This window comes from Podarcis erhardii, assembly GCF_964252035.2.
Source record: "Podarcis erhardii genome assembly, chromosome: 3".
In the NCBI taxonomy this organism is placed as follows: domain Eukaryota; kingdom Metazoa; phylum Chordata; class Lepidosauria; order Squamata; family Lacertidae; genus Podarcis; species Podarcis erhardii.
Genome location: NC_138507.1, coordinates 21,345,370 through 21,367,819, shown reverse-complemented (window position 1 = coordinate 21,367,819; position 22,450 = coordinate 21,345,370). Strand labels below are relative to the sequence as shown.

At 40.5% G+C, this 22,450-nt stretch overlaps 1 protein-coding gene and 1 long non-coding RNA gene across 3 annotated transcripts in view; one reads left to right on the top strand and one right to left on the bottom strand.

Moving 5' to 3' along the window:
• KLHL29 (kelch like family member 29) overlaps nucleotides 1-22,450 on the bottom strand; it is a 445,478-nt gene that overhangs the window by 382,997 nt on the left and 40,031 nt on the right. Inside the window, exon 2 of the mRNA XM_081856969.1 lies at nucleotides 3,105-3,205. The gene's annotated coding sequence lies outside the window, so the exon portion shown is untranslated. The remainder of the gene's footprint in view (nucleotides 1-3,104; nucleotides 3,206-22,450) is intronic.
• Nucleotides 1,042-7,114, top strand: LOC309339477. Of its 2 annotated transcripts, none has more exons than XR_014155393.1 (3): nucleotides 1,042-1,193; nucleotides 4,175-4,239; nucleotides 7,040-7,114. It is a non-coding gene; the product is annotated as an uncharacterized lncRNA (long non-coding RNA). The 2 variants fall into 2 exon arrangements; XR_014155394.1 differs by lacking the exon at nucleotides 1,042-1,193 and adding an exon at nucleotides 2,300-2,634.

The following is a 22,450-nucleotide window of genomic DNA, read 5'->3' as shown; positions in this document are numbered from 1 at the left end:
TTTGCTGAGGGAGTTCTCCACTAAGCTGTCTCTCCTCTTCCTCCAGGGCAGGCATCCCCAAACTCAGCCCTCCAGATGTTTTGGGACTACAACTCCCATCCTTCCTAGCTAACAGGAACAGTGGGGTCAGGGGTGACAGGAACTGTAGTCCCCAAACATCTGGAGGGCTGAGTTTGGGGGTGCCTGCTCCAGGGAAACACTACAACAGCTCTGATTGGCTGGTGGGGATGTTGGTGCGCCATTTTGATAGCTATTGTGCAGCGTGATTCTAGACATGTTCACAAAAAGTCTATGGGGCTTATCAGTGCTTTTTTTCTTCTTCTTTTTAAAATAAAAAGAGGTGCCAGAACTGAGTTCCCGCTGAAAAAGGAAAGCTCTTCGGCTTACTCCCCAATAATTGTTTCAGGTTCATAGTCTCGGAGGAACAGTTGCAGGAACACAGTGAAGCTAAGTAGACTGAAAGTTGCTTCGATGATATAGAAGTACTAGGAATGACGATTTTCTAAAGGTCGAAGTGTTGGACACCCCACACGGCTCCTTCTAGCCCCTTTAATACAATTCAGGAAAAAGGAGAGATGTGCTCAAGCCTCTTTGAGATCAGTGGGGCTTCAGTGTACAGTTAAGCTCTTTAAATCTCATGGTGTTCAATGGGGATTTAGTACACCAGTCATTTTCTGGATTGCACTGATGGTTAAATAGAGTTCACTCTTTTAGGGAGACTGCTCTTTTTTTTTAAGGGTTAGTGCATGTGCTAGATAAAACTTGGAAAGAATTTGGCAAAATGCCTGTGAAAGAAGGTGAGAAATGAGGTTGTTATGCTAGCAGCACAGATGGACTGGAAGACATATGGGAAAGGTAGCTTTTTAAAGTTATTTTCCTCAAAAACAAAGGATCTTTTATTAGCATAAAAGCTTTTAAAGTAAGGAAGGGGGAAGAAATTTTAAGGATTTAAAACACCCCCCCCTAAAATCATACCAAACTTGGGGGGGGACCCTTGAGAGCTTATTTTCCACTCATTATTCTTTCTGGCTTTTGTGAAAGCATGTTACATTTGCAAATAATGGCATGTTTCTAATATCTGTTCCCAAGATCTGGTTCTAGTCCTAACGCTCGAGTGCGCAGAATCAAGGCATCCTAGCAACCTTACTGTATCTCACCTTTGATTTTCAAGCAGCAATTTAGATTCCCACAAGGTAATTTTGATAAAAGCATCTCATTTTGTTGCACAATATTATACACCAATTTTTTTTAAGAAAAGAAAAGCTGGACAGCGATAATGGGAATCCCAACCAAATAAATGTTCTTTTTGAACCACTTAAGAAACTTAAGAGGGAGAATGTTAAAACTGACACTTTGCAGAAGTTAGAAGCCTTCCTGGAACACCTTTTTCTTTCAAGTGTTTTTTTTTTTTGCTTACTAAGCTACAAGGAAAGAGACGCACTGTTGAGACATTCCTGAAATATGCTTTTAATAACCTCACCGATTCAATTGTTCAGTGCGCAAGCCTCTTAATACTACATGGGCAATTGCTGTTTCACTGATAGCTTACTAGCTATCTCACATAACTTCCCCAAGGTAATACACAATTGCATCACAACTTTAAGTTCCCGTACTCGTTTGTTCCTACCCTGACTACAGAATTCAGATTTCTAGCAGTGCATCGGAAACTAACGTCTGCTTCAGGAAGGGGAAAGAAAAGAAGATAACTATCCTTTACTTTATATTATTGGAATAACTATACTGTTTCTGGGCTGCAATTTATAAATGCTTTGCAGCGTGAATATGTTTCAGAAGCCCACACCAAGATTGTGGAAAAAGAAGAAAATGTACATTCACTGGCAGTTGGTTTTTATCTGTACAGTGGTACCTCGGGTTACATACGCTTCAGGTTACATACGCTTCAGGTTACATACACTTCAGGTTACAGACTCCGCTAACACAGAAATAGTGCTTCAGGTTAAGAACTTTGCTTCAGGATGAGAACAGAAATTGTGCTCCAGCGGCGTGGCAGCAGCAGGAGGCCCCACTAGCTAAAGTGGTGCTTCAGGTTAAGTACAGTTTCAGGTTAAGTACGGACCTCTGGAACGAATTAAGTACTTAACCCGAGGTACCACTGTATCTGGTTAATTTTAAGTCTCTTTGTTTTCAGAATTTTTTTAAAAGAATATTATATTTTTTTATATAAACTGCTTATATTTTTTTAAAGCACTTTTTGCATCCTGCCAAATAAGTTTCTTTTATTATTACAAGGAATATAAGGTGTGTGTGTGTCCCCCCCCCCCCCCGGAACAAAAGTGGACAAAAGCAGGCATTTCCTACCATTTCAAAGCAAGGTCAATTTACAGTAATGGGCAAGAAGAAATAACCTGGGCTCATACATGGCGCAAACTATGACCATTAACGAAGGCATGGACAGGAGGGGATTTGCTTCCCCACATATGTCAGTAAAGCAGTACTTCTACCAAGTACTGGAATACACTTCAATGAATTTCGCAAGATTGGGGGATTGTGCATTTACAACTGAAACAAGCTGATATGTCTCCCCAGGCTGCAGAACTCTTGCAAGATTACTAGCCTGCTGTGAAAGCATGGTTGAAGAAGGGTTGACATCACTACTGGGAGCCCCCAAACTTGGTATGTTTAGGTTTGCAAAGCAATGAGCAGAAGAGAGGTTACCAAAACAACATCTCAGAAAAGGCTTGATTTTTTTTCAATTACAGAAGCAGATTAAATACCAATATTGTAATCCCACACCACTAACAGCAGAACGAGTAGCGCTTCAGAGCCACTCCAAAAATGGTTACACTAATGGAAAAAACTGCTCTGATATAAAAGTAGTAAGGTAGGCATTGTTGCCTCGCAACAAACCAATTGGTGCAGCAGTTTAGCGAGCAGATTAGCTACAGCAAGAGAGTGTGCATCTTTGTATATCGTTGCAAGTCACCCCAGATACAGCTTCATGTGCATCAGTCTTTAGCAGGCATGGTGAACTAAGTAACGTGACAAGCAGCCATAAATTCAGAAGTTGGCACCATTTAAAAGGCACATTTGTGACAAAACAGAAGACAATCTGCTTTAAAAAAAAAGGGGGGGGGGGAGCTTACCTTACAGTTCCCAGAATCTGTATTTAAATCAATCTCTTGCAATCAGAAGTAACCACAAGATTCCAACTCCTTAAAGCAAGGGGTCTAAGAAACCAAACCACCTAGGAAGGGAAAAAGAAGAAAATGTAAATTTCTGAAAAGGAAATTCAACTGAAATATATAAACAAATAAATTCATGTTAGCAGAAGTTTCATATACAGCGCTTAATTTGAAGGACAATGATTCCCTCCACAAGAGAAACAAAAATATGTACACAGAGAGCCAAATAGTTTCGTTGCCTCCATTACTTACACAGAACTAAATCTGACAACAAGGCACCATGCTATAATATCGCCAACGACAGTATTTTTACCAAAACTTTGGGCTGGATGAAAGCTCATGCACGCATTTAGCCAGAATGGAGCGGTAAATCTTTTGCTGGATCATACCATTTTAGTACAGCGGCAGGGAGAATTCAAACACCCCTACAACCTGCACCCTGAAATGATTCAGTCCACAAAAAGTGAGGTTTAATCTTTACTGTTTTGATTCCACTGGCAGATTTTGAGCAGGATAGCAAGCTGTTTCCTTCAAAAGGTGTAAAAACACCCTTAAAATACTACCTGAAACCCAAGGTGGTATTGAACATATGACATAGTGTTCAAGAACAGCATGAGAAGGAATCTATGCATAATAAAGGGGGAAACTACAATAATAAACTTTTGCCCTTAAGGAAACATGCTAAAGTCACAGTTCAATGGGTGATATTCACCTATTTTTTTATACAGAGTAAACCTACTGAAACTGATTAATTTCACTGGGTATACTGTCAGTAAACCTAAGTTGCATACCGACCATTTTTATTTTTATTTTTGAGTACGGACAATTTCAGTACCCAGTTATAAAAGAACATCAAGACAGTTTTATATCCATGTGCTCTAGCTCAGATGTAATAAATGTGGAAATAATCCTAAAGACAGGAGGTGGCATGCATTCCTACAAAATGAACTGCTGCCATTACCTCAGAATCAATATAATTTTTTTTTCTTTTAAAGTGAATATAACACCACATATTGATTTTGTATTTTCAGTACATCACATTTCAGCCTCGTGTAACAAAGATTTTAGAGAGACGGGAGAAAGGAGTCCTGCAAAGGTAAATGAGATACTAGATAGTTTAGTAGCTGAAACTGAGGGTCATCTCACAGTTATGCTTCTCCGACCTGTGTAGGAAAAGAAAAGCAAAATCCATATGTACAAGTGAACAAGCCACGCTTTTCACCGTGACGCATGCTAGGAGACTATGTTTTGACACCTACAGTGCAGCGCTCAGGTGCAATACCAAGCCATTAATGGTGGTTAAGCTAAGCAGCAAATCAGCATCTATTTGGCTTGGCACTGCATTTGGGGCTTCTTAAGTTTAGAGAAAAGGTAAGAAAGTAGGAGAAATGAAAGAGGTTTCTAAAATTATGCATGATGTGAGGAAAGCCAGCACTGGGAGGAATGAAGCAGTGGACTGATTCCCATATAATGCTAAGCCATAATTGTTTATCAAACCATTGCTTGTCTCACAGATGAACAAACCATGGCTCATTCTCTCTAGTTTGTGTTGTCTTCCATTAATCACACGTAGCAAAGGCAATTCAAAATACAATAAACACCAACACAATCAGCTAGTTTGGCATTTCTCGGGGGGAAAGGTACAATAGCTTAAAGTCAGAATCACTACAGTGGTACCTCAGGTTACATACGCTTCAGGTTACAGACTCCGCTAACCCAGAAATATTACCTCAGGTTAAAAACTTTGCTTCAGGATGAGAACAGAAATTGGGCTCCAGCGGCGCAGCAGCAGCAGGAGGCCCCATTAGCTAAAGTGGTGCTTCAGGTTAAGAACAGTTTCAGGTTGAGTATGGACCTCCGGAACGAATTAAGTACTTAACCTGAGGTACCACTGTACTTAGAACTGATTTATAATGTCTATTAAAAACTAATCCAATAGGTCTCTAGTTGTTTCCATGAATCTGAGGAGGTTGTCTTGATTGACTCTTGCTTTTCATATGGTAGAGTGGATGTTGGGTCTTGTAAAGGATAAAGGACTCACCTTGCCTCTGGCTATCCTGACCTGGCAGGTCAATCAGCCCAAACTGTAGACCACACCTGAGCATACCAGGAATCTATTGACAGCCCTGGTGCAGAGGGCAAACATTTAGTTCTTTCTAAGCAGGCAGTTACCAGCAAAAATATCAACATCTCCCCAATGAGATTTAGCTATTATTATATTGATTTAGCTATTATTCCTAGCAAGGCTAACAAAGCAGTTGGGTTTAACATAATATTACAAATTACTCCTGTTTCTTCGAAGACTGCTGACTAAAAGCAGTACAGCTTGTCACAGTGTCACCAAAGATGTAGGAAAGTGCCTAAGGTATATTGCATCCCCTCCAACATTGGGTGCTTAATGTACTTTTTTGCTGTTTAATTGTCATTCATCCAATAATAAACATTTTTTCTCTATGAAATTATTCCCGAAAGCCTAGCTCCAATAACAAAATTATACCACATAGTAACCATTCTGCATTTGTAAGAACTACGGTAGATTGTTTAGTGCGACAGCATCTTCACTTTGGAACTACCTGCCTAATGAAATCAAGAAGGTGCCTCCAACAATACTATTTTTGTTTTTTTAAAAATAATTTTTATTAACAGACCAATCAGATCACATTCATTCCAAATCACATTAGTTCCAAATTACACAGCCAGATTTTTAAAATTTTGTTGGGGGGTACCTATACTTCGAGCTCCGAAAGGGATCCAAACATCACTCTTGCTGCTGCTTTAATTACCCAACTATACTATTTTTGGCACCTGGTAAAAACACTCTCGTTTAGACAAACCTACCCAGATGCTAAGAAGGTTAGGTAATTTTAATCCGTTTCAGTGTTTTAACTTTTAAAGTATGGTTGTGATTTTTTCTTGATTTTTAAAATCTTTTTGTAAACCACTGCAGGTGTTGTTGTTGTCATTGTTTACAATCAAGCGCTGTATAAATTTTATGAAAACAAACAAACTAACATACAAACCAACGCCCCCCCCCCGCGATAAATACCTAGAGAACACTGGGGGTGGTAGAATCAATATCAGTACTTATGAAAACAAGCTGTCTAAAAAAAAAAATGTTCCCATGCAAAAAATATGCGGACAAAAGAAAACCTTAATCGATCAATCAATCATTTTATTTATACACGGCCTTTCCAAAGTCAAAACCATGCTCAAGTTGGCTTACAATATATTATTATTCCACTTATGGCCAGACAGGAACACTTTGTTCTGATAAGAATTAAGCTGTTGTTGATGATTTTTATTTTTTTAAAAAATATATATATACAGTGGTACTTCTGGTTACATACGCTTCAGGTTACATATGCTTCAGGTTACAGACTCTGCTAACCCAGAAATATTACCTCGGGTTAAGAACTTTGCTTCAGGATGAGAACAGAAATCGTGCAGCGACGGCGTGGCGGCAGCGGGCGGCCCCATTAGCTAAAGTGGTGCTTCAGGTTAAGAACAGTTTCAGGTTAAGAGTGGACCTCCGGAATGAATTAAGTACTTAACCAGAGGTACCACTGTATATATATACAGTAATACCTCCGTGAATGTCCACCTTGTCTAGCGTCCATTCCGGCGAATGTCCACGGCAAACCCAGAAGTACTGGGACAGGTAACTTCCAGGTTTGCCGCTCGTGCATGCGCAGAAGCGTTAACCACTCCACGCACATGCGCAGACGTGGCACTTTGCCCTGCGTCCGTTTCGGCTAGCGGCTGGGGCTCCAGAACGGATCACGGTCGAAACAAGGTATGACTGTATATTATATATTTGTGTAGCCTTAGAAGCTCAACATTGAGAGATAAAAGTTATTAACCATGTGGCAGGTGCATGATTTTGTGTTCTTCTACAGGGTTGCACTTTCCCTACATTACACTGAACACCAGGACTGAAAAGGAAGGACAACAGCAAGATCATGTATACTACCCCCACTTCCAGCATCTATGAATTCAGTTTAACTCATTCACGCATCCTATGTACATACAGCTACTGCTGTGTAATTAGAGTGGCTGGGGAAATCCTTTTCTAGGGTTCCCAACAGGCCAAAAGGACTCCTAAATTGGATAAGCAAAAGAGCTAGCTACCCTTGTATTAAGCTCAACACAGGGACATTCGAGGCAGAGTTTATGTGAGTAAGAAAATCAAAATTTTGTACAAGTAGAGAAGCATGGTAACTGCAACAGTTCACAATTATGGCGACACACAAATTCTTATGCTAGCAGCTCTTTTCTTTCCATGCACAGTTCTCTTTGGACCCAACCCCAATTCTTTTATATAAAATGGATTATATATTCCCCAAGGGCACATAAGGTGTTTCTGTGTAGTTCAAATAGCAAATTTAACAAAGGTTAGGAGACTAAAGTTGGCTATCAAACACTCATTTATAGTTGGATTATTCTACCTTTTAAGAGAAATGAGAAGGAGTGGCACATATACCACACCTAAAATGTAAGGAAAGAATAATAGAAAAATATGCTATATAAATATAATCTTGTGTAATAAAACAGCAAAAGTTGCCAGGGACATTTAAAAAAAACAAAAACAGGAGGTTTATTAAGTATGAAAAAATGTGCTATTTGCTAAATGTGCATCTTACCAATACTCATATAATATAAACTTAAGAAAACCAAGCCTATCTAATTATTTAACCTCTATTTTGCTTTACTGTAAATCCTAATATTTATGTGAGATAACTCTCCATTAAGCAAGATAATATGAGCAGAAGGGGAAGCTTAAATAGTTTTTTTTTTCTTTTTCCTTCTTGGCATTTTTTTATTCCTTATCTTTTTAATTAAATTTTAGGCAAATTTTTTGCAAATTGTAGAGCTAAATTTGCTAATAGAATCTATGTATAAAAACTCTGTATATGCCAACTTGGCATTTATTAACAAGTTTGAAATTTAAAATAAAGCAAGATCACACTGCAATATCATTTGCCCTTCGATTTCTCTTCTCTGCCCAACTAGAGACAGGCTCAAGCTAGATGAGTATTATTGCTGAAGGATAAAGCGAATTCTTCTCTGGGTATTTCAGTGCTGCACAAAGCAGTATGAAAATCTTCTCTTCCTACTTTGGTGTATTTTAGCAATTGATGTATTACTTATACTACATAAAATACCACTGCACATTTGTAGATGGCAGTGATTTACTTTTTCCCTATCTTAGAGGTGTGTGTATAACACACTATCTATGCTATTTTCTAAAAAAATTAGTGGCAAAAAAAAATTATCAAGGCAGCATACAACAATATGCATAGGTACAATAAAACATAAGGTATCATAAAAAAAAAACAGAATTACACAAAATGAGTGAGTGGCTCATCTTCAGAAAATTTTAAGCAAATGGCTTTACTTTGTTAAGCAGGTCTGTTGGCATAATGAGGTCTTCAAAAGACTCCTGAAAGTTAGCAGTGAGGATACCTGCTAAATCTCTGCTGGAAGAATATTCCACATCGTGGGACCGGCAATATTAAATACTCGACTTGAAATCAGCTGGGCTTCTGTAACACTGAATACAACTAACAGTGCTGCTACAAAGGATCTCAGTGATCAAACTTGGATGTAAGGGCTCAGGTATCCTGGACCCAAGTCTTCTGGGCTTTGTATATTAACACAAGAACCTTGAACCTCAACCAGTAACATATGGGAAGCAGCTATTTTCACAGAGGTGTCAAATGCTGTCAGCTGTCGACTGTCTGCCGCCATGTGTAGTTCTGCACTTGCTGGGCCTTCCAAATCAGGCCCAAGGGAAGCTCAAACTGAGTGCACTGCAGTAATTCAGTCTTGAGGTTACGAATACATGGGACTACAGTGGCCAGGCTGTCCCATTCCAAACATGGCTATATCTGGTGCACCAGGCGAAGCTGCAAGAAAGGCATTCCTAGCCACAGAGGTCACTCTTGTGTTTCTAACAACCAAGATGGATCCAAGAGCACCTCCAAGCTACATACATGCTCCTTTAGAAAGAGTGCAACCCTGTCCAGAAAAGACAGTTGGCCTATCATTCAGACATGGGAACCACCTACCCACGGAGCTTCCATCTTCTTAGGATTTAAACTACTGGGTCTCATCCAGTCCACCATTGCACTCAGGTGCCTAGTCCAGGGCATACACAGCCATTCCTGAATCAGATGTTACGGAGATGTAGAAATATGTGTCACCAGCATACGGATGACACTGTGCTCCAAGATTCATAATGACCACGCCCAACAGCTTCATATAGATGTTAGATAACACTGGAGACAGAATAGTGCCCCGTGGAATCCCATAGCCTGGTGGCCAATGAGCATCCCCCACATGCTACTCCCTGGACATGATGGCACAGGTAGGATCGGAACCTCGGTAATACAGTCAGAGTCCTCAATACCCATGCGGAATAGTCGGCCCAGGAAAGTATCATGGTCAATAGTAGAAAAGCCATTGAGACACCTAGCATGGGTAACAGGGTCACACTCCCCCATCTCTCTCTTGATGGGTGATCAAGGCTGATGGGTGATCAAAGCTCAGGGTGATCAAGGCTGATTCAGTCCCCAAACCAGCCATCAACCCAGATGAAGTGGACCCAGGTAATCAGGGTCAATCAGGAATATTCTGCAGTTGTTCAGCAACCACCTTATCCGCTGCTTTGCCCATTGTCGAAAGTGATGCTGGCAACTGCCTGGTAGCTATTACATAGCACTTGGTCTAGGTGAGGCTTTTTGAAGAGCAAACACCACCCCCGCTTCACCACCACCCCCAATCATGCAATAATTCGTTCACATATACCTGTACCAACTTGGTCAGCCTGTTCCAACTAGCTTTAAACCAGCCAGAAAAGGCAGGTGTCCAAAGGGCACGTGGTCAGATGCATTCCTTTGATGACTGCCGGGAAATTACAGGGGGTAAATTAGCAGCGTTTATTTTTCCTTCAAAACTTTCCAACAAACACTGGGTGAAAATTGATGTTGTGATAGATGTAAAGCTTAAAAACACCAGTCTGTGTGACATATTTGGATGGAAAATTAGACACTCAGAAGTTTGGTTGTTTTCAGGCACACGGAGCTTTCAAGATTGCTGCCAACACTTTCTGACATTACTGCAAGCTATATATTTCCAAGAGTCCTAAAATCTTATTGTGTGGCTTTGGGGGGGGGGGCTGTCAGATTTAAGAGAGAAACAGAGAGACTGAACAGCTTCAATAGCAAGATGTTAAAACATTAGCAATGGGGGAATCACAGATGCAAACCCAGAAACGCCCCCTTTAAAAAGCACGATGTATGTTTATTAAACAGGAACTTGCAGTCTTACACTTTCTTGTTTTATATGCGAAGTAGGATTCCCCCCCCCCCCCAAATCTTTGCACACTGTGAATGAATACAGTTGCCAACTGGCTAGGAAAAACAAAGAAACGGAAAGAAATTCCTGCGGTTTGGCATACGGAAATCATAAAATGATTTCCAAATTCTTCCCCGTTCTTTCTGCATCACTTTGAGGTGGCAAATCTGTGTCTGGGCTGTACTACTTCAGGTCACAGATTCAGGGAAACATACCTGATTATATTTTTTACATACAAATAAGTTCTTTTCACACAGGAAGCTTTAATTTTTTTGTATGGAGAAGCGTTTGGTCGTATCAACCTCCACCTGTAGCCTGACGTATAGCAAGATTTACGTTCAAATGATAATCCAGCCCAAGCCCACGAGGGGGCAGCTCTAGGAGACAGTTCATAAGACGGCAACGATGTATGAGATCCACCCAAAGTGGAGCAAATAATCTGTTTCACTGCGGGCAAGGCAGACTTCAGTCTTGTTGGATCTACTTTGTTTTTTACTAGTCCACCAGCCAGAGTAGGGTGCAAAAGAAATACAGCTGGAATTAAAGAACACAATACAATGTGAGGCAAAAAACTTGTTTTCGGTACCAGAATTGAGGTACATGAGGTACAGTCATACCTCATGTTACGTTTGCTTCATGAAACGTTTTTTCAGGTTGTGTCCCGCGGCAACCCGGAAGTACTGGAAAGGGTTACTTCTGGGTTTCGCCACTCTTCGCCGCTTGCACATGTGCAGACGCATGCGCAGACACGCAAAATGATGTCACGCGCATGTGCAGAAGCAGCGAATCTTGCCCCACTGCGGGTTGCATTCTGGAACAGATCCCGTTCACAACCAGAGGTACCACTGTATTGTTCACAATCCTTCCATATAAAAGTCCACTTCTGCATAGTCCCCTCCCACATTTCAACAGTCTTAATTTAGAACAGAAAGAAAATGAAGGCTATCTAACTATCCCCACAGGTTTATGGCTGAGTGTGCAACCACTCACTATCAATATTGCAGTCCAATCTGTATTATAACTCTTTATGGTCACATCTACTGAATTACAACAAACTCGATTAATATAAAGTCCCAGGGTGAGGTTCACACATGCTCTAATACACACAGGTGACACAAAGAGAAATTAATAGATTTGGTCATGATCAGATTGGGATTCCATTCCCAAGGTCACAGACAAGGTGTCTAGTGGTCATTCCTATCAGACCTTGAATTAATGACAGAATTAAAATCATCATCTTCATTGATTAAGTGTTTCTCACCAAGGGAAAAAGCATGATCCTGAGAACTCTTGATGAAGCAGAGATTCATCCCATGCTACTCTTGGATGGACTCTATAAAGACACAATGCAGGTACATTAACCTGAATGACACTGAGGCAGTCTTTCTAGCAATTTGGCTTGCTTTATTTCCACCGAAGCCTCTTCCACCTCATTTGAGCGAGTGAGCACACATTTTAAATCACGATGAGAGACTCCAATTTTCACATCTTCATGGATGCAGTGTCAAATATATTTGTAATGGGTTCATCTATTATCTGTCAGTGCTGAGCAAACTAGGTGAGAAAATAATGGTTAGTGGTACATTAGGTGGAATCCATGCCTGATGAAAATGAACACAGTGTTAATGGAGTTGTTAAGAGTTTTGTTTGTTTGCTCAATCCATGCAGCCCATCTCAAGTTCATAATTGCATCTCATATAGGAGCAGGGGGTTTAAAGAGCTAGGTCTCTTTTTTGCAACATAGCTCTTTTATTTTAGAGGCACAAATCTGATAGATATGCTCAAACGACTGCACCATAGTAGCTTTGCTGGCAGAAAGGCTTAGTTTATAAAAACGCAGGAAGAAAGGAAAAGAAATATGAGCAATAAACGGAAGTTACCATATAAAAGCATGGAAGAGGCCTTGACAAAAAAAATGCTTGATAAGGCACTATGATTTCTCAGCTCAGATTTGTTGGTGTCCAGAAAAGCACGCAGGTTCTCTGAGGATATAAAAACTTAAATGAAGAGGCTTCCATTTTGATATTTGTAAAACAGGAATTGCTAAATGAGGAGCATTGCAGAGGTGGAGTGGGAAATGAGAGTCAAGAAACAATCTAAGCTAGCATTCCTCCCTCAGAGACTCACAGTTAGAAAATGGAGGCAATACTGGAGTCCTTGTGCTGGAGAAATGGTTTCCAGTTTCCTAATGGACTGATCACAGTGGGGAATTACCTCTCTGGAAACATGCACAAAATCAGGCAATATTAAGCTTCCTGCACTGGACTGGATCCAAAAGTCAAAGCTATCCACCCAACATCTGGTCCAGTGAAAGAAAAGACTCAAAGCACTTCATTTGCAACATGTTTTTACGAGTCTCGTTTATTCATTATATGTGGAAGCAATGCCTTTGATCCAGTATGTGTGATATAGCACAAGCAGAAGGCAGTTCCAAGTGTGCAAGCTGGGGAAAGAAGTCTCCACCAATACGTGCCTCCAGTTGTAGCTCTCTGGGCAACATCGCACACCATCAAGGGGTCACCTGACCATCCTACGTGGCTTTTTATTGGGTCCAGTGAGTTGCAGCACAAAGTCAGTGTGAATCCAAGCCTGTTCCTCATATTTTCTAGGGAGAAAGTGGTGCCAAGAGAAAGTCCATCCCTGAGAACAAATTCTGAACCAGACTTTTACTTAGACTTGGATATATATATATATTATCTATTTATTTAATTCTGTGTACCTAAAAATGCTCTGGTGGGTCTCCGGATCACAAGTATCCTATAATAAACTGCATGACTCATCACTTGACAATGGAAGAGGATATTATGCAATAAAAATAGATATAAATTTAATGCATCTAATCTCTGATGGATGAAAAGAAGTCTATCGTTTTATTTTTCCAAGTTAACATTAATGTTTAATATACTGGAGAGAACTGCTTCACAGAGTTCTACATTATTCAGTAACTTGTGCAATCATAAAGCAGCTTTGCACATCATTATTGTTCCAAGACTGTCCACTTCCTATAGAATATCTTGCTTAGGCAGCTGTGTACCTTGTAGGTAATGGACACTTTTGACACAGAAAAGTGAAGGTCCCCTAACAGTCAGTTGTCATTTCAATAGAACTCCCCCACTCTGCATCCCTCCCAGCGAGGTAACACGCAAATTATCTGTGCTGGCCTCTGCTTAATTTATAGCACACCTCCATGTCATAAACCAATTATCAGCATTTGACACAATCAGCACTTGCTAGTTTGAAAAGTAATTACAATTTCTGAGCTGTCTCCTACAATAAAAAACACAATCTGAAGTAGCACTACTGAGAAAGTTGTTACGCTCAGCCCATCATTCCAATTCCACTTCTATCAATCACGGTAGGCCTCAGTGAATAATACAGAGCCAAGGCAGATAAACAGCAATGTTTATGATGTACAGCTGGTGGTACTTACCATTAACAGCAAAAGGAGCTTCAGTTAAATTAACATTCTTCATTCTTTCATTGGCATTTGTGGTTTGACAGATATACCTGGAGCCCATATAAATGACTCCTAGGAGCAAGGATGAGCTGTCTGAATGCTATGCCATAAACTAGATCCCCTTATGGAAGCCACCACTGTAATTAAAACTCTGGAGGAGAGAGTTATGCTATTAGAGGTATTGAGTGGAGGTAGCGTGACCTACTTTAAATTTTAACAACCAGTCAACCACCAAATACCTCCATAGTTACCAAACTAAAACTCCACAATGTTCTGCCCAATAAAGATATTTCAGATTTACCACCTTCTTCCATAATTTCTCTTGATGATGGGGAGAGACGCTTAAGTATGCGTTAATCTTGTGCCCCACCCACTGAATTCCTTCCCTAAACCCTGTTTGTTCACAAGCTTTTATTTGATGGAGAAACTGCAGCAGCTGGTTCTGCTGGCAAACATACAGCATCATTTAATCTCTTGGATCACCAAAAGTCAACTGAACTCTGCAATGTTAAAGTTTCACATAAGACTTGGTTTGGAGAATAGGAAGACTGTTATTGTTGTACATTCACTTGGGGCCTGAAGACAGAGGGGTTTAAAGTTGTTGTTCAGAGCCAATCCGCACACTCAAGAGAAGCACAGAGGAGGTTCAAAGACAAAATCACTTCAGAATTCAAGCTGGGTGTTGTATGGTCAAATGTTCCCATACATTAAGAAAACCCTACACTAGGAAGATGAAGAGATGGAAAGTAAGAAAATCAAGGAAAAGTGGACTTTCCGTGTCCCAGACTCACATTGAAAAATCCTATGAAATATTTCCTGTTCCTGAATGAGCAACATTATCTAAATTGAATAAAAGGCACATTAATTTCCATGTTCTCTCTAGAAACACATGCACTTCTGTTTTAAGCCATAGCTTTCCTTTGCTTACTACCATAATGGCGCTTTCCATTTTCCACTCCCCAAGTATCAATCTGCAAAATGATATGTTTAGTTAGCTTACACCACATTTGCTTGTAATTCCCATGTCCAGCACTGTATATTGTTGTGTTTCCCTCCTTCAAAATATAGGATAATTCTACATACTAAAGTTTGGTTGGAATCCGTCTGTCTCGGGAGACAATGCAAGAGTTCTCCGCCTTCGGGGGAGAAGCAAAAATGTTGGTGAGTTACAGCACCTGCTGTGGCTATAGAGATGGATATGGGAGAGACATGTTTGGTTGCAGGTGGGGCAGATGTGTTGATGCAGGTCCACCATGACAGTTCTTCACTCTGCTCTTCCTTATACCAAAGTAAAGCCATTGGTCTATGTAGCTTAGTACGGTCTACACTGCCTCACCAGTGTTCTCACCTGGCTCTTCGTGGTTTCAGGCTGGAGAATTCCCTCACCCACACATATCAGGGCCATGACTTCAAGAACTTCCAAATTTCCAGGAAAGTTATATTTAATCCCCTACACACATTTCCTATGCTGGAGTTCAGAGGGCAGAATTTCAGCCCAGATCTGACTCAGACATCATAGCTTTACAGGTTTTAAAAATAAACAAAACATGCAGCATCATTCAGACATTCAATTAGTAAGCTGAGGTTTTATGGAGCATCAAAAAATGCCTGCTGTAGAAGTAGTTACATCAATACTACACCAGAGGCAAAAAAACCCCAACCAAAAACGAAAATGTGCAGGCAAAGAAAGCAAATGATGCTATTCAACAAGGTAGTACAATAACAGTCTTTGTGTTATTAATAATGTATTTTTAATGGTATGCTTTGAAGAATTTATACATTCAGATTATTAACATGACCTAGAGTGAAAAGGTGGATTAACAAAGGTCTAAAGCTAATATTTATTGCAAACACACACACAGTCTATGTTTAGTCTGGGGTTATAAAAACAATTGTTTGGAGTGAACCGTGCTTTTTAAATAAAAAATAAAACTTTTGTGCTTCAAACACAGAAGCGCGTGTTACAATATTGCTGCTTTTGATCCAAAACATATTTTAAAAACAATCCCTGACTATGAAAATATACAAGACTCAGTTACTTCTTTCCTTGCACGAATCCAGGCTAAAGGAATTTCAACACCCACCTAGGGCAGTAAGGAAGACTGTAAAGTCTGAAAGTATCTACTACCAATTCCTCCTGAAGATCATTACATCCCAAAAGTGTACCGATAGTAGGCCTTGTTATTAATTAAAAATGGCTCCCTTGGTTAAGCTTCTATATTAGAGTGAGCACCTCTCTAATGGTCACTGAGGCCACACACATATCTGCTAGAAGCCAAGTGGAGTTGGCCTGGATAAAGTGAGAGAAACAGTGAGGCCCCTTTCCTTAGGTCAGCTGAGACCGATTGCATTTTACACTACTTCTGTTAGTCTTCTAAATAATAAATAAAAATGTATTGAGCCGAACGTTGCTGAGACAGAGTTTGGGGAGCTCACAGAGTTCATTCTGCTTGACAGAATATAGTAGGTGCTTCAGAAAAAAATCTTACCAAGGCACCTTTTCCACACAAATAGCCTGAGGCAAATATTTAACTGCACACCTGGTTAATACTTCTGCCAAGGTTCATGGGAGTGTGCAATAAGGGGTTCTAATGCTTTCTAGCTTTAGAACACTTGACTTGGCAAACTAATAAGGTAAAAAAAAAAAAAGGTAAGGTAAAGGACCCCTGGACGGTTAAGTCCAGTCAAAGGCGACTATAGGGTTGTGGTGCTCATCTCGCTTTCAGACCGAGGGAGCCGGTGTTTGTCCACAGACAGCTTTCCGGGTCATGTGGCCAGCATGACTAAACCGCTTTTGGTGCATGGAGGACCCTGACCAGTGCCAGAGTGCATGGAAACGCCCTTTATCTTCTGACCACAGTGGTACCTATTTATCTACTTGCACTTGCGTGCTTTCAAACTGCTAGGTTGGCAGGAGCTGGGACCAAGCAACGGGAGCTCACCCCGTTGCGGGGATTCAAACCTCCATGCCCAAGAGGCTCTGTGGTTCAGACCACAGCGCCACCCGTGTCCACAAACTAAGAAATGCAGGCCTACACCACAGAGCCTAAATGCTGTATGTCAACCGAAAAGTATGTATTGTGGGGGCCCAAGTACTACGATACATACATCTTGTTACTTTTGAATTTAGTTTTGTGGCAATATTGTCATGAGGGAACTGCTGCTTCCATTCTGGCCATCCCATCAGGCCTGCTAAGATCAGCAGCCTCTGGTGAGGAGAATTGAGTCATTTTAGGTCTTGTTCCTTTGCTGAGCTGCAAAAATGTTTTCCCCCCTCACTGGATGCTCTGTGGTGTGGTTCTGACTTCTAACACCATGTCTAACAAGCACCAGAGACTTCAGTAGATTAACAGTAACCTTTATTGGTCCATATAGTAAAGCTATGATTTTCCCAGTAGTGATGTATAAAAGTGAGAGCTGGACCATAAAGAAGGCTGATCGCCGAAAAATTGATGCTTTTGAATTATGGTGCTGGAGGAGACGCTTGAGAGTCCCATGGACTGCAAGAAGATCAAACCTATCCATTCTTAAGGAAATCAGCCCTGAGTGCTCACTGGAAGGACAGATCCTGAAGCTGAGGCTCCAATACTTTGGTCACCTCATGAGAAGAGAAGACTCCCTGGAAAAGACCCTGATGTTGGGAAAGATTGAGGGCACAAGGAGAAGAGGACGACAGAGGACAAGATGGTTGGACAGTGTTCTTGAAGCTACCAGCATGAGTTTGACCAAACTGCAAGAGGCAGTGGAAGACAGGAGTGCCTGGCATGCTCTGGTCCAAGGGGTCACAAAGAGTCGTACATGACTAAATGACTAAACAACAACAACAACCTTTATTGTCTAAAAGTATCTACAACAGCTCTCAGAAACTCACTAATGCAGTTGTTAGCTGTCCTTCAGTCCAACATTCAGTTTCCATCCCATATTATGCTAGGTGTTGCCTTACCTATTCAGGATCACACTTCATCACAATACGCCTGAGCTGTGTTTCTGGGGGCATGGAAGAGATAACAAAAAAGGAAGGCAGTATCTAACAACGGTCAACATACTTGTGTCCAATGACCAGACATATACATCCTCTTCAAGAGGGAGTGGCATTTAAGGAGGAGCTGAACAGCCACTACAGTACTTAAGAAACATTCCTTGGACACTGAAGAGCTTAATAACTAAAAATCCATTAGTTCCTAATATTTCCTTCATGGGCATCATGCTTGAGCTGGTAGTGGTCCTGCAAGTCTAGTGGCTCTTGAATGAAACTTATCCGAAGCCACTTCATGCCTCAATTTTCTCTCTAACACCCACCCCATGCTATTATCTGAAGCCACGTCAGTTGGCCTTCATGCCTCAATCTGGTACATACCTTTATTTCTCTCTAACACACAACCCACAGAATATTTTTTTAAATAGCTATGCTATGCATACATACACGCACCCTAAGCCATTAATTTAAGTCAGTATATCAACGGTTTAATTGTATTTAATAGTATTTAAACCATTAATGGGTAATAAATTCTGTTCCGCCTCCTCATGCGAGCCTTCGTGCTGAAGAGAACAGCCCTTTGTATACAACTGTTTTCCTTATCATAAATCCCCACACATGCTTGTTCTGTTTATCTTCCATTAGGATCTTTCACAGTACTGTGCCTTAGATCAATCCAGATGCTTTAACAGCACCTTCAGAAAGCACAGGCCTAATGCTAATAGCCGTTTACAGAGACCAGGAATGCTAGTTATACAAGGTCATAACACAAGGCGGCTACTAAAGGCTGGTATCTGATGAGGCCCAAGGGACGCTTGCTGATGTGCCTGGAAACATTTCCTTCACCAGGTGCAGGCCTACGAAAGACAACGGAGCATTGTGTAAGAACCGATCAGCTCTTGGGAGCAGATAAAATTAATGCCTAGCTGTAGTTTGCATCAAAAGAATGATAGCTCAAGCAGAAGCCACACTGCACAGGTTCTTTTTTCCACTGAAAATATAGATTAACAGTATGACTCAGCCACCCTCTCAAGACTAAACAGATTCAGCAGTATGCATGTAAGACAACATTCTATAATTTCTTCACCATTCATTCGCATGCGCCAAGATGCAACCCACCTCTGCTGTGCATGGCAAAAGCACACATCAGGTCGCGGTGGGGGCAGCGATGCAACAACTTCCTCTCCGCGACGGCATAAGTGGATAGACACAAAAGGAGGTGACTATACCCAGTTTCCAGTTTAAATGATGGTGGGGAGGATGTATAAGATAGACAAAAACAATGGAATTCAGAGGCATTTGAACAGGCAACCAGGACACAAGCTTCAAAATACCAAAAGAGAAAAAGACAATGACATTTGGTATCCCAATTACGAAAATGGGTTCTCAAGGTGTAAGCATGTAAGATTCTGACTGGAGGAACTGCAAAGAAATCTAAAAATGAACAAGGAATTAATGAGGGACAAACAACAGAATTGTTAGGCAGTGCAGAGAAAGATATCACAACTGTGTTAAGCATTATTTCACACAAGCCACTTCACCTCAGTGCCTGTTTTTATGTTTTATTTTGTGCCTTATGAGAACATTACTGAGAGAAGGAAGTGAAATGAACAAGAACGAATTAGAAAAACTACTGGTATTTTCATAATACCTATATTATAAACATGCAAGATCCTACTTGCTCAAACATTACTAGTGATTAGCACCAATTCTGTAACGAGCTCTGCAAAGAGATTATGGGGTTTTATTGAGATTTGGATGGATGTGGTTGATTTCTTAATTTAACAACTTACACACAGGTCTTCCAATATCTAACACACAGCATGTGCTATGATTGGTATAAAGGGGCTCATAAGTGTTCCTTCAAACAACATGATTAAGGAGAACAATAATGACTGCACATAGAGTTAAATAAATAGGCTCCAAATGGATCAAAACTGTAAGTCTGGCAGTGCAGAGATCAATTTTAAGTTATACAAACTATTTGAAATGCAGTCTTCTTTCAATAACACTCCTATGCGCCAAAGGAAAAAAATGAGCATTTTTATGCATTTCAGACACAGAACCCTTTGAAGATCTGAAGATAAACTACTTCTTTCAGATAATTTAGATTTTTATGGTATTTCCTGGTCTTGCCAGAGATGAAATACTATTTTGAAAATCCTTGCTTTATACAATTTGGTTTGCATAGATTTTAGTTCTGAGCAAGACATTTACAATTCCATCATGCAGAACGATGGAATAGAAAAGGTAAGCTTCAGCCATGTATTGTTTTACTGTGACAAAAATGCTCTATTTTTTCAAAATGATCTTGCCTCTACTGCAATCATTTTCTTGATTAGATAGTTTTCTATATGCGGTAAGTCTGGGGGAGGAGAATAGCTACATATATTTTCTGGATTCATCTCCCCCTTGTTGACAAAAAAAAGTATGCTTAAATTCAATTATCTTCCCTTTCCTAAGCTCCTTATTATAGCAGTCTCCAGAAGATGGATGGTGGTGGAACATAGACAATGTGGAAGCCCTTTCCTTGAACTTCAAAAGCAATGACCGAGAACTGGGTTGTTTTAGGCTGTCTTTTGGTTACAGCAGTCTCATTACTACACCATTTTGGTTCTCCAAGATGGCAGTACAAAGTTGGGGAAAGGAAGGTAGTGGCTATGGATATGCTACGGATTTGTGGACAAGGTGCTTGGTGACCACTTATGCTCTGCACCCTTCCCCCTCTTGGCTAATAAAAACTAGCAGCGGGTGGGGGGGACAACTGACTGGGCCAGGGAGGTGATTAATGCAGACTTGCAAGAGAGAGTGGTCCCTGCCTACTTGAAGGAGGGCAGTGGTAAAACAAGAGACTCTCCTTGGATTTGGAAAATCTAAGTAACCGCTGGCCAGTGATCAATCACTCCTCCTTGGGCAAGGTTCTTAAGCAGGTGGTTAAGCACCAGATCCAGGTCCCCTTGGAGGAAACTGCTTTTCTAGATCCATTTCAGTTTGGGTTTAGGCTAAGCTTTGGTACAGAAACTGCTTTGTTCACCTCTGTCGGCAGAGACACAGGTGTCCAATTCATTCTCCTTCACCTCTCAGTGGCTTTTGATACCATCTACCATGGTATTCCTCTGTAGTAGCTGTCAGAGTTAGGGGTGGGGGGCACTGTTTTGCGGTGGTTCCAGTCCTACTTGGATGGTTGCTTCCAGAGGGTAATGCTTGGGGAGTGCTTTCTAGGCCTGTGGAGCCTTCAATGTGGGGCTCCTCAGGGTTCAATTTTGTTCCCCATACTGTTTAACATCTACCCATTTTCTATGATGCTGAACTCAGTGTTAATGGTAAAACACTTTGCAAAAGGAAGCTGAACTGTATAAATCATACTACAGCACAGTACAATGTCTTCAGGCATGTCTCCTTTTAATTCGAATCCTGTTTCCAAATGCATGACTCCAACACTAAGGATGAATGCTAATTAATGGGCAAACAGTTCAGGTCACCTAGGCCATTTTTAAAGATGGTCTGCTTACATCTACCTGCAGGGTAGAAAGAGCCTGTGAAATTGGTTTTACTAGCCTGAGTGTGAGCCAAGGAGAGAGTTTTTAATTAGAGCTGCTTTTTTTTTTTTTTTTTTGCTGGACTAAGTATTTAGCGATTCCAGGGCTGCTGCATCTGGTTTGACACTAACTGTTTAGCTGATGCTTGTTGGATACCTACTGCAAAACCTATGTGCTTATAAAGAAGATATTACAGGACATCATTTTTTTAAAAAAAGTATTCAGCTGTCTTACCTGAAAAGTGAGCTCCTGAATGTCTGACTACTCAGGAAACCAAGTGGAACCACCTGTTATCTACAAAAGGTGGCATCTGTTAACAGACAGGTGCCTATGGAAGCTTCCAAGTCTGAAAAGAATTTCGGGTCTTGGAATGTCTTGCATTAGATAATAGGAGCTAAGCTGACATTACAATTACAGAAGTAGATAATATTTAACTTAGGAATAAAGAACATTGCCACAAACTGAACCTATCTATTCATTTTTGCCACATTAGCATAGTCTCAATCATTTGAGAGCTCCACATTTCTTACCCTCTTCCAAAACACTTTTCAGATTAATAAACTGTTTAAATTGAAACAATAAGTACACCACCCTTATGTTGTAGTTTCTTTACCACATAAATATTTCATATACCTCTGTTAGCAGCTCAGCCAGGCCATTTTGTTTTCTACATTTTAAAGCTGTTGCCATGATATTCACAGTACTTTTTTAAAAAACTGAGGCGCCAACAGCATTCTTCATTTGAGTGACCTAAATATTCTCCTTTTCAATACAAAAATTCTAGTAACTGGTTCATTGAGAATAGCTTGAGGGAGATTTTTTTCCCCTAGTATAAGAGGAATACAGTCCAGACATTAAATGAGAACAATCCTCTGCAGCTGAGGAATCCCTACTTTAAATTTCTTAAAATAAAATTAACTTGTGTTCCCAGTCTGAGCTGCTTCACCTTGGTTTGCAGAACAATGTTTTATTTCCAGGT